The following is a 15104-nucleotide window of genomic DNA, read 5'->3' as shown; positions in this document are numbered from 1 at the left end:
CTGCACAGCAGAAATTAGACTGCAGGCACATCACAACGTGCTCCTTACCTCTCCGTGGAGGGTTCTTGCAGTGATTGGTTTCTGCCTCATGTATCCCTCAGGCAGCCTCTTTGCTTCCATCCCGTCCAGTCTTGGATACAGAAAAATAATGGACTTCTATAAGAGTTGCAACACCGCGTCGTCTACTAGACAACAAACAGTGCAGGCGTCATCCCTGGAAACACCCATAAAAACGCAAGTCAAATGACCACACCTGTATTTCAAGTAAGCGACCTCCCTGCCCTGCTCCGCCATCTCCCTGTCCCAGATCTGAGTCTTGATCTGGGGGAGAAAAAACACATCCACCTTCAGTCGGAAGGTGGTGCCACACTGTGCACCAAAGAAAGAGGAGGAAACAAGAAAACACTTACCTAGTTGTCCTGAGCATTCTTCTCATGAACTGCAAGCTGAAAAAGCCAACAATGAAAAGCCCGTGGTCAGGGATTCCAAGGGCCACTACACTCACCCGCGTGAGGCGCTAAGGGTTCAGTATGTCAGGCAGAACTCAGGTTACCTGGTGTCTAAAGGGGAGCTCTGCCTGCTGCAGCTGTTCCCGTGTTTGTTCAATTTGTTGCCTGTGAGTTACAATTGCTCTTGTCAGATAAGGCCCGATATTGGGTATGATTTTAAATAAGCTGCCCACGTTCCCAACAACCTCATATTTGTCCCAGGATACAATTTATTCTTACACATGAAACACTTTGCACATGATTATCAATGACCAGTAGGATCAAAGCTATTGTTACATCTTTTCCTTACTCATTATTCCATGCCTGTAGGGTTCAGAGTTCATAGAATTCCTTCCCATTTTCAATCTTTCTCTAACTCATCATGTGACAAGTGTCTTTTATCATAAAGATCTATTCTTCTATAACTTATATCCTCACCATGTTTCCCAGGGTTGCAAAGATGAGGGCCATGAAATGGCACTACCACGTTGATGGGTATGATTCATTGTATGACACACTGCTTTCCTACATATGATGACAATTGACACCACCTCCGAGGAATGTTAGCATGGACAAAGTTTCCACACAGTCTGGCCACTACTTGAGATCTGCAAATGTTTAGAAACTTAATTGTTTTATTCTTTCTAAACTTACCTTTTTTATCTGTTAACACTCTATGCATATGTTGACTTTAAACACTGCACAAAGATTAAAAACCAAAAAATGAACAGCGGTTTCATGAGCTGCTGGTAATTACTAGCTGAACTCACTTGTACTTGTTTATTTCTTCTGTAGCTATTTTCTTTTTTTTTCCTAATGTTTATTTTTGAGACAGAGAGAGAGTGAGCACATGCATGAGCGGGGGAGGGACAGAGAGAGATGTAACAGAATCTGAAACAGGCTCCAGGCTCTGATCTGTCAGCACAGAGCCTGACACGGGGCTCGAACTCCCGGACTGTGAAATTATGACCTGAGCTGAAGTTGGACGCTTAAACGACTGAGCCACCCAGGCGCCCCTTAAGTAGCTATTTTCAAATTTTACCTGCAGCTGCCAGCTGATTCTTCTTTGCCATCAGTTCACAGTGTCATTTTCAGCTTCCTATGATGGGAAAGATACATACACAGTCAGGAACAAGGTCCAGAGGTTCTCCCTTTTTACCTCCCAGCACTCTTGAAGTCCTATGCAAATATCCCTTCCCCCACTTCTCCCATAAATGCACAGACTGACAACCCAATCAGAGAAATGAAGTGAACACCCCATTTAAGTTCAAGAAAATTCAACTTCTGTCTGCTGCCACGTCTCTACTATTGGAACTGTCTTTCTAGTTCTCGTTTCCTCTCCTTTATCATAAAGTCATCAAATAACATTGTACTTTGTGCCTTCCCAGAGTTGGTCTTTTGTTTGAGATGGTGAAGACTCATTTCATCAGTGAGTGAAAAACCATATCTGACCAACTGTACCCATTAGGATGAAGCAGGGGATCATCACTAGTCTTACACCTCCATGGGGAGCCCTGATTCTCAGTCCAAAAGTTGTACCATGACACAGGCAATCACCTGAAAGACGACCTTCCAGAATATGGTTTCACTAACATTGCAGCTCACTCCCAGACATCGCTAGAGTTCAGGACTGCAACCCCTGCCTCCACCTTCAAAAGGCCAATCTTAGAACAACATCATCTCCTGACGTACAACATGATATGAACTGTCACACAGTCTGGGATTACTTCCAGGAAAGAGATTTCAGGTGGAAAACTCTCAACTTCATGGAGCCAAATCTACTTTAACAAGACTCATTCCATTGATAATGAAGGCAGCAAAAGGCAATGCTTGGCAAGGCTGGGTTGCTGTGTTACCCTCAGACTATTTTCTTTGTGGTGTTGATTGAGATGGTTTCATCTTGACACTTGATGTACTCAAGAATCACATGCAAAATTGAAAATCTCTTAGAAAATGACACAAAAGCACTAGACAGAGAAAGGCACATGCATTTCCTTCTGGCCTCTCAGGCAGTCCTTCGGCAAATGCTCGCTGGAGTGGTTGTAATGTAGTGGCTCTGTTGTAAGGGGTTGAAGATAGAGAGGTGGTCAGGGTGCTGCACCCACTCACAGAAAGTGCTTACGAGTTAACAAAAACAAGATGCCAGTGAGACAGAGCAAGCCCTAACCCCAGCCCCAGCTGTGGGAAGGACAAATATAAGGTGAGTCTCCAGGGAAGAGAAGACTTCATTTTCCAACACGAGTGAGGGACTCTAAAGTCCCGCATCTCCTCCTGAGAACAAAAGGAAATACTGTACAAAGGAGGAAACATGTTACTGAATGCACCAAGTGTCTGACAACCCCACAAAGACACACAAGACCAAGATGGAGAAGAAGGAAGCCCAGGACAAAGCCAGCCTGGCAGTTGGACCCAAACTCCCTAGGACTCATCATTGAGGTGGGGGGCATACATTTGAATGGCAAAGAAGCTGAACAACTTTATGGGCACAGACTTAGAAGTAAACAAGTGTAGTTCAGGGGCGGCCAGCAAAGATGAGCCCTAGTGAAGCTGCGGGCTTTGGCCAAGACTCAGAAGAGTTACACTTAAAAAATCAGGGGACAGGAAACAACTTGACTTTCTTAGGGATTGGGCCTGCAGTGAGCAATCTCACTGGCAGAATGGATGCAGGGATCCAGTACTGCTGGTACCCCTACCCACTTTCCAGAAAGCAACTTCCATTGTTTCTGCAGCAAGATAATTCATTTTTTTTCCCCACACATTTTTGACCCATGTCTGGTCCTGAAGAAAAATGACCTAATTGCTGGGTGACAAAACAGTGTGATGCGATTGAAACCTGTAGGACAGTGTAGGTGGATCCAGAGTGGATCCAGGTATTAAAGTTATTAATGATGGTACCTTCCCTCTTCCACCCCCAAAACATGGCACAATGTGTGACAAGCACTTAGGACAGAAAGGAAAATGCAGGTTACATTACAGAAAGCAAGGTAGGAAGGGAAGGTCCAATACTACTGAATGCATTGGGCAAAAATACTCTGGACCCAGTTCCAAAAGAAATACAATTATCTCTACTGGCTGCCATGTTCTCCCATACAATCCGGTCCTTGTGACAGTTCTCACATGAACATCTTACTTTTCTAAATTTTTTTTAACGTTTATTCATTTTTTGATAGAGACAGAGTGCGAGTTGGGTAGGGCCAGAGGAAGATATAGAATCCAAAGCAAGCTCCAGGCTCTGAACTGTCAACACAGAGCCCGACATGGGGCTTGAACTCATGGACCGTGAGATCATGACCTGAGCCGAATTTGGACGTTCAACCGACTGAGCCACCCAAGCGCCCCCATGTTACTTTTTTGTAGGCACTTTTCTTTGTTCATAGAATTCTTCCAGGTTATGTGCTTTCTCCTTCAGCTGTTTGACTTTTGCTTCCTTTGTGGCTTTCACAGACCTCAATGCATCACACTTGTCTTCCAGGGCGTTTTTATTTTCTGGAAGAAAAAAAAAAAAGGTGTTTTCTTGATAAACGTGCACATGACCTGAGTCTTGATTTTGGTGAGACAGAAAAAAGGCAAGAACCACGAAGGCATGAAAGTATTCTTTCCCTTACCAATGCAAAGTCATTGCCATCATATGGGGATTTCTCCCCAACAGAAAATATAACTTCTAGTTGACAGTTATTGGACCTGAAGGCTCTTAGCTCTACATCCTTGAATTCAACATTTGCATCTTGTGGTTAAGACAGATATGAGGAAAGACTTTCACGGAAAACTGATCACACAACAATTTGTACCTCACACAGCAAGATCGTGCATTGCAATCAACAAACACCTTGAGGCATGAATATAACTAGAAGACAAAGATGATGGAAAATAGTTCATGTCTAACAACTCATGGCTTTCTTAGTGGTATACGTATGTATGTATGTATGTATGTATGTATGTATGTATGCATGTTTATCCCCCATTCACGTTGAAAATTTACTATTCAGCATTCAGAGAGAAAGAGACTATTGAGCACCTGGGTGGCTCAGTCAGTTGAGCATCAGATTCTTGATTTTGGGTCAGGTCATGATTGTAGGATCATGTGACCCAGACCTGTGTTGGGCTCCACACTGAGTGTGAATCCTGCTTAAGATTCTCTCTCTTTCCCTCTGCCCCTCTCCCCCACTGGCATGCCCCCTCACTAAAATTTAAAAAAAATCATAAAGCATAATTTAAACATATTTTTTAAAGGGAAAGGATTATACACTTTGGCTATCACCCTTTCTCTCTCAACTATATTTGGGTATTTTCTACATATCTTGGAGGGCAAAGTTGAATGATGTGATAATTACCTAGTTGTGAAAATAAAAGATAACTCCTAGTCCTTGAAATAGCAAATCTCATCTTGGCGGTCCTAGTAAAATTCCAACTCATTGGTCAGAAAGAGTTTTGGCTCCCAGAGGCCCATTGTCTACTGTGGTAAATGGCAGGCAAATATGCTGTGCTCACTTCACCCAATGAACAAAAACCCTCCAAAGCCAAATTACGGTAAAACTCAGCAGCCAACTCTTAACCACTTCCTGATTCTTCACATTTCTTTCTCTCTCTCTGAGTTTGCAAGGTAGCAAGTGCACTTTGAACGGTGTCATTTAAAATTTCATTAAAGTGGGTGCCTGGGAGGCTCATTCAGTTAAGCATCTGACTTCAGCTCAGGTCGTCATCTCATGGTTTGTGAGTTTGAGCCCTGTGTCGGACTCTGTGCTGACAGCTCAGAGCCTGAGGCCTGCTTCGGATTCTTTGTCTCCCTCTCTCTCTGCTCCTCCCCCGCTCATGCTGTGTCTCTCTCTCTAAAATAAGTAAACATAAATAATTTTATGTAAACATAAATAATTTTATGTTTACTTGTACTCAACAAGTACAAAAAGATAGAGATCATACCGTGCACAGTTTCAGACCCCAATGCTATGAAACTCGAAATCAACCACCAGAAAAAATTTGGAAAGATAACAAATACTTGTAGAATAAAGAACATCCTACTGAACAATGAATAGTGGAATGCAAGCTGCTGCAGCCACTCTGGAAAACAGTACGGAGGCTCCTCAAAAAACCTAAAAAGAGAACTATCCTATGACACAGCAATTGCAATACTAGGCATTTATCTAAGGGACACAGGTGTGCTGTTTTGAAGGGACACATGCACCCCCATGATTATAGCACCACTATCAACAATAGCCAAAGTATGGAAAAAGCCCAAATGTCCATCGATGGATGAATGGATACAGACGTACATACACACACACACACGGTATGTATATGTGTGTGTGTGCGTGTGTGTGTGTATACACATACATACATACACACACCCTGGAATATTAGCCATCAAAAAGAATAAAATCTTGCCATTTGAAACTACATGGATGGAGAGCCTCCTGGGACCTAACACTAACCGTAAACATAACCCTAACCATAACCCTCACCCTACACTTAACCCTATCTAGCACATGAAAAGTAAACCGGATCCACAGCCGCACATGTGCCCTCATTTCAGACCTCCATGGAATTAACAACATTGGTGTCGCTTCAGCCTTAGCAACTTCCCTGTACCGAACACTTACCCTAGCTAAGTGTCTATCCCCATGGAGACCCAATTCCAAAGTCTGACAACAGCACGCACACGGGTTCGAGAATCGGTGCAACAATACCCGGAATTGAACATGGAACATCACCACCATTTCTTTTGCAAGGTGTGATTGCAGCTGCACGACAGGATTCCTGAGGCCTATTCCAAGGGTGGCCCAAACATCTCTCTGGTCTTGGATCTTATGAACTGATACTGACCGGCACGCTCCCTTATGTACTCCACTCAGCCCTTCGGGGAGACAACTGCACTGTTGTTGGTTCAGTGCCTGGAGCCTCCTGGGACCTAAAACTAACCCTACCCATAACCCTAAACATAACCCTCAACTTACACCTAACCCTATCTCTAATTGAACCCTATACTTGACCCCCACCTTCTCTAGGGCCCTCAACACAGCCCTCAGGGAGATCATGAGACTGGAGTCGCTTCAGCCCTGTCGACTTCCTTGGACTGAACCCTAACCCTAGCTAAGGCTTTCTCCCCATGGGGACCCAATTCTAAAATCTGACAACAGCACCCACAAGGATTCGAGAATCGGTGCAAAAATACTCAGCATGGAACATGGAACATAACCATGTCATTTCAAAAGCACGACTGCAGTTGCACAAGAGGATTCCTGAGGCCTACCCGAAGGGTGGCCCATACATATGCCTGGCCTTGGAACCCAAAGACTAATCCTGACAGGCACCCTCCCTTGTGTCCTACACTCAGCCCTTCGGGGATACAATTGTTCTTCTGTGCATTCAGTGCCTGGAGCTTGCTGGGTTAGGACCTAACCCTAACCCTAATCATAACCCTAATCGTAAACTTCAACCTACACCTAACCCTATCTCTAACCCAAACACTACACTTGACCTGCACACTCGCATGGACACTCAATTCAGCCCTCCAGCGAGATCATGAGACTGGAGTCTCTTCGGCCATGGCCACACCGCTGGAACGAACTCTAACCCTAGCTCTGGCTCTGTATGCATTGGGACCCAATTCCAATGTCTGACAACAGCTCTCACACTGGTTCAAGAATTGGTCCAGAAATAGTTGGTTGGCATGGAACTTGGAACATCACCATGTCACTTCCAAAGTGCAACTGCAGCTGCACGGGAGGAATCCTGAGGCCTACCCAAAGGGTGGCCCATACATTTGTTTGGTCTTGGAACCCAAATACGAAGACTGATGGGCACCCTCCCTTGTGTACTACACTCAGCTCTTCAGGTTGACACCTGCTCTGTTTGGGGTCAGTGTATGGAGTCTCGTGGGACCTAAACTTAAACCTAACAGTACCCCTAACCATAAATATCACCCTACACCAAACCCTATCTCATTAAGTCTACACCAGACCCACAGCTGCGCATGTGCCCTGACTTCAGAGCTCCATGGAATTCACAACACTGGAGTTGCTTTGGCCCTGGTGACATTCCTGGACCAAACCCTAAACCTATATAAGTGTCTCTCCCATGGGGAAACAAGTCCAAAATCTGACAATAGCACACACAAGGTTCGAAAACAGGTGTAGAAATACTTGGCATGGAATATATATCATCACCATGTTATTTCCAAACCATAACCCTAACTGTACCCCTAACAATTACCCTCACCCTACACCTACCCCTATATCTAACCCTACCCTACATTGAACCACACCCTCGCATGTGCCCTCAATTCAGCCCTCGAGGGAGATCACGAAAATGGAGTTGCTTCAGGACTGGCAACTTCCCTGGACCAAACCCTAATGCTAGCTAAGGCTCGGGGACCCAATTCCAAAGTCTGACAACAGTACACAAATGGGCTCGAGAATCAGTGCAGAAATACTTGGCATGGAACGTGGAACATCACCATGTCATTTCCAAAGCGCGACTGCAGCTGCACGAGAAGCTTCCTGAGTCCTACACGAAGGGTGACACATACATTTCTCTGGCTTTGGAAGACAAAGGCTAATCCTGACCGGCACCCTCCCCTGTGTACTCCACTCAGCCCCTCGGGTTAACACCAGCTCTGCTATGGGATCAGTGTCTGGTGTCTTCTGGGACCTAAAACTAACCCTAATCCTAAACATAATCCTTACCCTACACCTAACCCTATCAACCTCAATAAGCTACACCAGACCCATAGCCACGCACGTACCCTCACTTCAGCCCCCCATGGAATTCACAAAACTGCTATGGCTTCTGCCATGGTGACGCCCCTGGACCGAAACCTAAACCTAACTGAGGCTCTGTCCCCATGGGGACCCAATTCCAAAGTCTGACAAGAGCACGCACAGAGGTTCGAGTATCAGTGCAGAAATACTTGACATGGAACGTGGAACATCACTATGTCATTTTCAAGGCGGAACTGCAGCTGAACGAGAGGATTCCTGAGGCCTATATGAAGCTTGCCCAATATTTGTTTGGCATTGGAAACCAAAGACTAATCCTGACTGACACCTTCCTTTGTGTACTCCACTCAGCCCATCGGGGAGACAACTGCTCTGCGGTGGGGTCAGTGCCTAGAGACTCCTGGGACCTAACCCTAGCCCTAACGTAACCCTAACCATAACCTTCACCCTACACCTAACCCTAACATTAACCCAAATCCTACACTTGACCCGAACTGTCGCATGGGCCCTCAATTCAGTCCTCGAGGAAGATCACAAAACGAGTCGATTCACTCCTGCTGACTTCCCTGGACCTAACACAAACCCTAGGTAAGGCTCTCTCCCCGTCAGAACCCAATTCCAAGTCTGACAACAGTATGCACACGGTTTCGAGAATCTGTACACAAATACTCGACATGGAATGTGGAACATCACTATCTCATTTCAAGCGCGACTGCAGCTGCATGAGACGAATCCTGAGGCCTACCTGAAGGGTGACCCTTACATTTGTCTGGCCTTGGAACCCAAAGACTAGTCCTGACTGACACCCTCCCTTGGGGACACCACTCACCCCTTCGTGGAGACAACACCACTGTTGTGGGTTCAGTGCCTAGAGCCTCCTGAGACCTAACCCTAACCCTAATCATAACCCTAAACACAACCTTCACCCTACACCTAACCCTATCTAGCACACTAACTCTAAACCAGATTCACAGCCGCGTATGTGCCCTCACTTCAGCCCTCCATGGAATTCAAAACACTGGTGTCGCTTCGGACTTGGAGACTTCCCTATACTGAACCCTGACCCTAGCTAAGTGTCTATCCCCATGGGGACTCATTTACAAAGTCTGACATCAGCACATACATGGGATCGAGAATCAGTGCATAAATACTAGGCATGAAACGTGGAACATCACCATGTCATATGCAAAGCACGACAGCAGCTGCACGAGAAGAATCCTGAGGCCTAACCGAAGGGTGGGCCATATGTTTGTCTGGCTTTGGAACCCAAAGATTAATGCTAACGAAAACCCTCCCTTCTGTACTGCACTCAGGCCTTCAGGAAGACAACTGCTTTGCTGTAGAGTCACTGCCTTCACTCACCTGGGACCTAACCCTAACGGTGAACCGAAACATAACCCTCACCCTAAACCTAATTGTATCTAGCACACTAACTCTGCAGCAGACTCACAGCCACACATCAGCCCTCCATTGAATTCACAACAGTGGTGTTGTTTCAGCCTGGCGACAACCCTGGATGGAACCATACCCTAGCTAAGGCTCTTACCCATGGGCACCCAAAACCAAAGTCTGACAACACCACACGCCTGGGGTCCAGAAGCAGTGCAGGATCATTCCGGATAGAACCTGGAACCTCAGCATGTTGTTTCTCAGGCCCGGCTGCAGCTTTCCGAAAGGATTGCTGAGGCCTACACGACCAATGGTCCATACAGTTGTCTGGAATTGGAACGGAAATACTAAAAATGACCAGCATCCTCCCATGTGCCCTCAACCCAGCCCTTCGGGGAGACAACTGCACTGCTGTGGACTGAGTGCCAGGAGCTTCCTGGGACCTAACACTATTCCTAACCAGAACCCTCAACCGAAACCTAATGCTACACTTGACCCGCACCGTCACATGGGCCCTCACTTCAGCCCTCGAGGGAGATCACGTGACTTGAGTCGCTTTGCATCTGGGGACATCCCTGGACCGAACCCTAACCCTAGCTAGGGCTCTCTCCCCATGGGGACCCACCAACGTCTCGCAACAGCATGTGCTTGGGGGCCAGAAGCGATGTAGGATCATTCGGCATAGAAACTGGAACATCACCAAGTCATTTCCAAGGCCTGAGTACAGGTGCACAAGAGAATTCCTGAGTCCTAACTGATGAGTGGTCCATAGAATTGTATGGTCTGGGACCCAAAGACTAATCCTGAGCGGCACCCTCCCTTGTGCCCTCAACTCAGTCTTTCAGGGAGACAACTGCTCTGCTGTGGGTTCAGTGTAGGGAGAATCCTGGGACCTAACCCTAACCCTAACCAGAACCCTCAACAGAAACCTAACGGTATCTCGAACCCAAACCCATGACTCACACCGTTGCATGGACCCTCAATTCAGCCATTGAGGGAGATCACGAGACTGGAGTCGCTTCGGCCCTGGTGTTGTCTCTGGACCGAACCTTAACACTAGTTAAGGCTCTCTCCCCATAAGGACCCAATACCAAAGTGACAACACCACGCGCCTATGGTCCAGAAGCGGTGCAGGATCACTCAGCATAGAATCTGGAACATCACCATGTCATTTCCAAGGCCCGGTGGCAGCTGTCCAAGAGTATTCCTGAGGCCTACCCAAACACTGGCCCACAGTGTTGTCTGGCCTTGGAATCCAAAGACTCATCCTGAGGGCACCCTCCCTTGTGCACTCAATTCAGCCCTTCGGGGAGTCAATTGCACTGCTGTGGCTTCAGCGCCTGGAGCCTGTTGGGACCTAATGCTAACCAGAACTCTCAAGCAAAACCTAACCCTAACTCAAAAACTAACCCTACATTGAGCACACCGTCACACGGGCTCTCACTTCAGCCCTCGAGGGAGATCACAAGACTGGAGTGGCTTTGGCCCTGGCGACGTCCCTAGACCGAAACCTATCACAAGCTAAGATTCTTTCCCAGTGGGGACCTCATACCAAAGTCTGACAACACCAAGCGCCTGGGGTGCAGAAATGGTGCAGGATCACTCAACATATACTCTGGATCATCACCATGTCGTTTCCAAAACCTGGCTGCAGCTATCTGAGAGGAATCCTGACGCCTACCCAACAAGTGGCCCATAGAGATATCTGGAATAGGAACCCAAAGACTAATCCTGACCAGCACCCTCCCTTGAGCCCTCAACTCAGCCCATTGGGTAGACAACCACACTGCTGTAGGTTCAGTGCCTGGAGCCTCTTGGGACCTAACCATAACCCTAACCCCAACCAGAACCGCCAACCAAAACCTAACCTAGTCTCGAACCCTAACCGTACACTTGACCCGTACCATCACCTAGGCCCTCACTTCAGCCCTCGAGGAAGATCACGAGACGGGAGTTGCTTCAGCTCTGGTGACGTCCCTGGACCAAACCCTAACCCTAGCTAAGGCTCTCTTCCCATGGGGACCGAATACCAAAATCTGACAACACCACGCGCCTGGGGTCCAGAAGCGGTGCAGGATCACTCCACATAGAACCTGGAACATCACCATGTCATTTCCAAGGCTGGGATTCAGGTGCTCGAAAGTATTCCTGAGGCCTAACCGACCAGTGGCCCATAGAATTGTCTGGCCTTGGAACCCAAAGACAAATCCTGACCGGCACCCTCCCTTGTGCCCTCAACTCAGCCCTTCAGGGAGACAAGTGCACTGCTATGTGTTTAGCGCCTTGAACCTCCTGGGAACAAACCCCGAACCCTACTTCTAACCCTAATCAGAAACCTCAACTGAAACCGAACCTAACTCGAACCCAAACCCTACAATTGCTCCGCAACGTCATATTGGCCCTCACTTCAGACCTCGAGGGAGATGACAAGACTGGTTTCACTTGGAGCTGGAAACGTCACTGGACCGAACCCTAACCCTAGATAAGGCTCTCTCGCTATTAGACCCAATAACAATGTATGACAACACCACATGCCTGGGGAACACAAGCGGTGCAGCATCACTCCTCATAGGACACATAATATACTATGTCCTTTTGAAGGACCGGTTGGAGCTCCAGAGAGATTTCCAGAGGCCTACCTGACTGGTGGCCCATACAGTTGTCTAGCCTTGGAACTCAAAGACTAATCCTAATCAGCACCCTCCATTGTTCCTTCAAATTAGACTTTCAGGGAAAAAACTGCACTGCTCTGGTTTCAGCGACTAGATCTCCTGGAACATAACCCTAAACCTATGCCTAAACCTAACAGAACCCTCAACCGAATCCTAACACTATCTCAACCCTAACCCTACAGTTGAGAAGCAACGTCGCATGGGTCCGCAATTCAGCCCTAGAGGGAGATCACGAAACTAGAGTCGCTTACGCCCTGGCGGCGTCCGTGTAACAAACCATAACCCTAGTTAAGGCTCTCTACCCATGCAGACCCAATAACAAAGTATGACAAAACCACGCCCTAGGTACAGGAGTGGTGCAGGATCACTTGGCTTAGAACCTGGAACATCACCATGTCGTTTCCAAAAGCTGGCTGCAGCTGCCCGAGAATATTCCTGAGGCCTGCTAGAACATTCTCCCATACAGTTGTCTGGATTGGAACCAAAAGACTAATCCTGACAGGAAACTGACCTTGGAACCTCTACTCAGCCCTTTGGGGAGACAACTGCAATGCTGTGGGATCAGTCCCTGCAATGTGCTAGGACCTAATCCTAACTACTATTCCTAACCCTAACCCAAACACAAACCTTAACCTGAATCATAGCCCTAAATCCTATCCCTAACACAAACCATGGCACTGACCTACGCTAACCCAAACCGCAACAATGATACTAACCCTAAACCCTACACCGAAACGCTGAACCCTAAACCCCAAATCCTAATCCAAATCCTAACTGTAACCATAAACTTAAACCCTAGACCTGAACACTAAACTCTAACCCTAATCCGTAAACCATAAATCCTAAACACTAACCCTAAACCAAAACACTGACCCTGACCATAACCCTAAAACCTAACCACTAACACGTAACCACGAAAACCTAAAACCTACCCCAAAACCTAAAACCTAAACTCTAAACAATAAAACCTAAATCCTAACCCCTATCCCTTGACCCTGACACTACCCTGACCGTGACCCTAACCCTGAAGCTAATGCTGATACTAACACTAACACCTAAGCCCTACCCTAACACTAACCATCACCCCAACCTTAGCCCCTAAACCCTAAACCTAACCTTCACCCTAATCCTAACATTTAAATCTAACCATCTAATCCTAATCCTAACCCTAACCCTGAACCGCTAACCCTAACCCCTAACCCTAACCCCATGGAAAGTCCTTCATCACCAGTCATGGGCTATGAACCACCCCCCCCCCATCCCCCGCCTCCTCTATTTGGGTAGATAAACTGAAGTGGTTAGGGATTTCTAAAGCATATTCATCTACTTCGTGAAACACTTTGTGGGAAAAATGTAGAGATGGTTGTTAGGGCTTGGCAATTCAACTGCAAAACTGCCTGAGGACTTTGTAACATATCTCAAGTTTCTCAGGACATATGTTCAATGGACTGTATCATTTCCCCGTAATGAGGTCAGCTTTAGGTTTCTCCTGTCAAAAAGAAAGAGGATTTTTACACAAAGACAGATGTATCGGGCGTACTGGTGCATATTTTACAGACACAATGTTTTGAGTTCTGTGAAGGATGAGATGCACCCCTAAGTGTAGGTGCCTTAGGTGTCCTGTGTGAAATGGGGCACGTGCATTATATGACACAGACCTTGTGGTGACCATAATGGAAACACCAGTGAAGGAGTGGGGGAAACTTGAATCACACAGGAATAGAAATTTGAGAAATTGGAGGACAGTAAGCAGAGTTTGAGGAGGTGCAGAGGGGAGGGTCCTGGGTTCAGTGAGATGCAGTTGCAGGCCATTCCTGACCACAGCCTGAGCAGGGAGCATGAGTTCCACACGGAGCTGCTATGTGGGATCACTCTCAGTGCACAATGCAAGCTTCCTCTCCAAAATGTCATATTTGTCAAAGTGCACCCAGGTGATCATCTAAAAAGGTTGTTGTCTCCCTGCGTTGTCTGAAGGTTCTGGATATTTATGGGTGAAAAAAATGCCCTGGATATATAGGAAATTTAACTTGGTCTTAAGGAAATGCTTGTCTGCCTAAGTTCATATCCTTCAGTGAGACTAAAAGTGAAGACAGGATCTAGATCAGCTGAGTGCCTGCATTGGCCTTTAGCCTGGGTAGACCTACAATTCAGGGATGCCCAGATGCCACCCCTGCTGGACCCCTGACATAACCTGACTACGGCATTGCATCTATCTCCTTAAACTTCTATCACAATATCCCGAGGGTTTCCCTGTGTTCCTGCTATCTCAGCCAGAACACCAATTCTCAGTGGGACCTACACAGAGCCTGAGATGGGTTATCTGTGAAAGAGGGGTAATATTTGTTTCTAAGGACATAATGAAAAGAAGACATTGAATACAGAATGCATCTGCAAAATGTCTGGGAAATATCCACTCACCCTTCTCACAGTTTCAATTAAGATATCTCCACACAAATGATCATCAAAAAAAGATGGTCACAGAAGTTCATTAAACTAAGACGGTTAATGCCTCAGCTAAGGGATTGGGGATCGCCACTTTAAAGAAGACAACGGCACACTTATTCTATTAAGATTCAGGCCCTACCAGACAAAGAAAGAAAAAGATAATTACGAGAATGTGTATATCAGAGTTCTACATCTGAGATCTGAAGACAATCATATTCCATTACATATAGACTCGCAGATGCATCCACACACTAAAGTGTTCATCTGAGGCCACAGATTAAGTACCGAAGAGGGAATGCACGTAGCAAAACATAAGACCATAGGGAAATAACCCCAAATCTCGTAAATCTCACTGTCTTATACGACAACTATTTTGAAATTTGAAGAGGACTGTGTGA

The 15104-nt window shown here is 46.5% G+C and overlaps 1 long non-coding RNA gene across 1 annotated transcript in view; it reads right to left on the bottom strand.

The window, feature by feature from the left end:
• Positions 1-1495: 1495 nt before the first annotated feature.
• The window catches only part of LOC122212897, a 29789-nt gene continuing 16180 nt past the window's right edge, over positions 1496-15104 (bottom strand). Inside the window, exons 2-3 of the long non-coding RNA XR_006199359.1 lie at positions 3836-3974; positions 1496-1587 (exon numbers count right to left, since the gene is read on the bottom strand). This is a non-coding gene — a long non-coding RNA (uncharacterized LOC122212897). The remainder of the gene's footprint in view (positions 1588-3835; positions 3975-15104) is intronic.

This window comes from Panthera leo, unplaced genomic scaffold (genome assembly GCF_018350215.1).
Source record: "Panthera leo isolate Ple1 unplaced genomic scaffold, P.leo_Ple1_pat1.1 Un_scaffold_58, whole genome shotgun sequence".
In the NCBI taxonomy this organism is placed as follows: Eukaryota; Metazoa; Chordata; class Mammalia; order Carnivora; family Felidae; genus Panthera; species Panthera leo.
The sequence above is the reverse complement of the archived record's forward strand: the minus strand, read 5'-3'. Positions and strand labels throughout refer to the sequence as shown.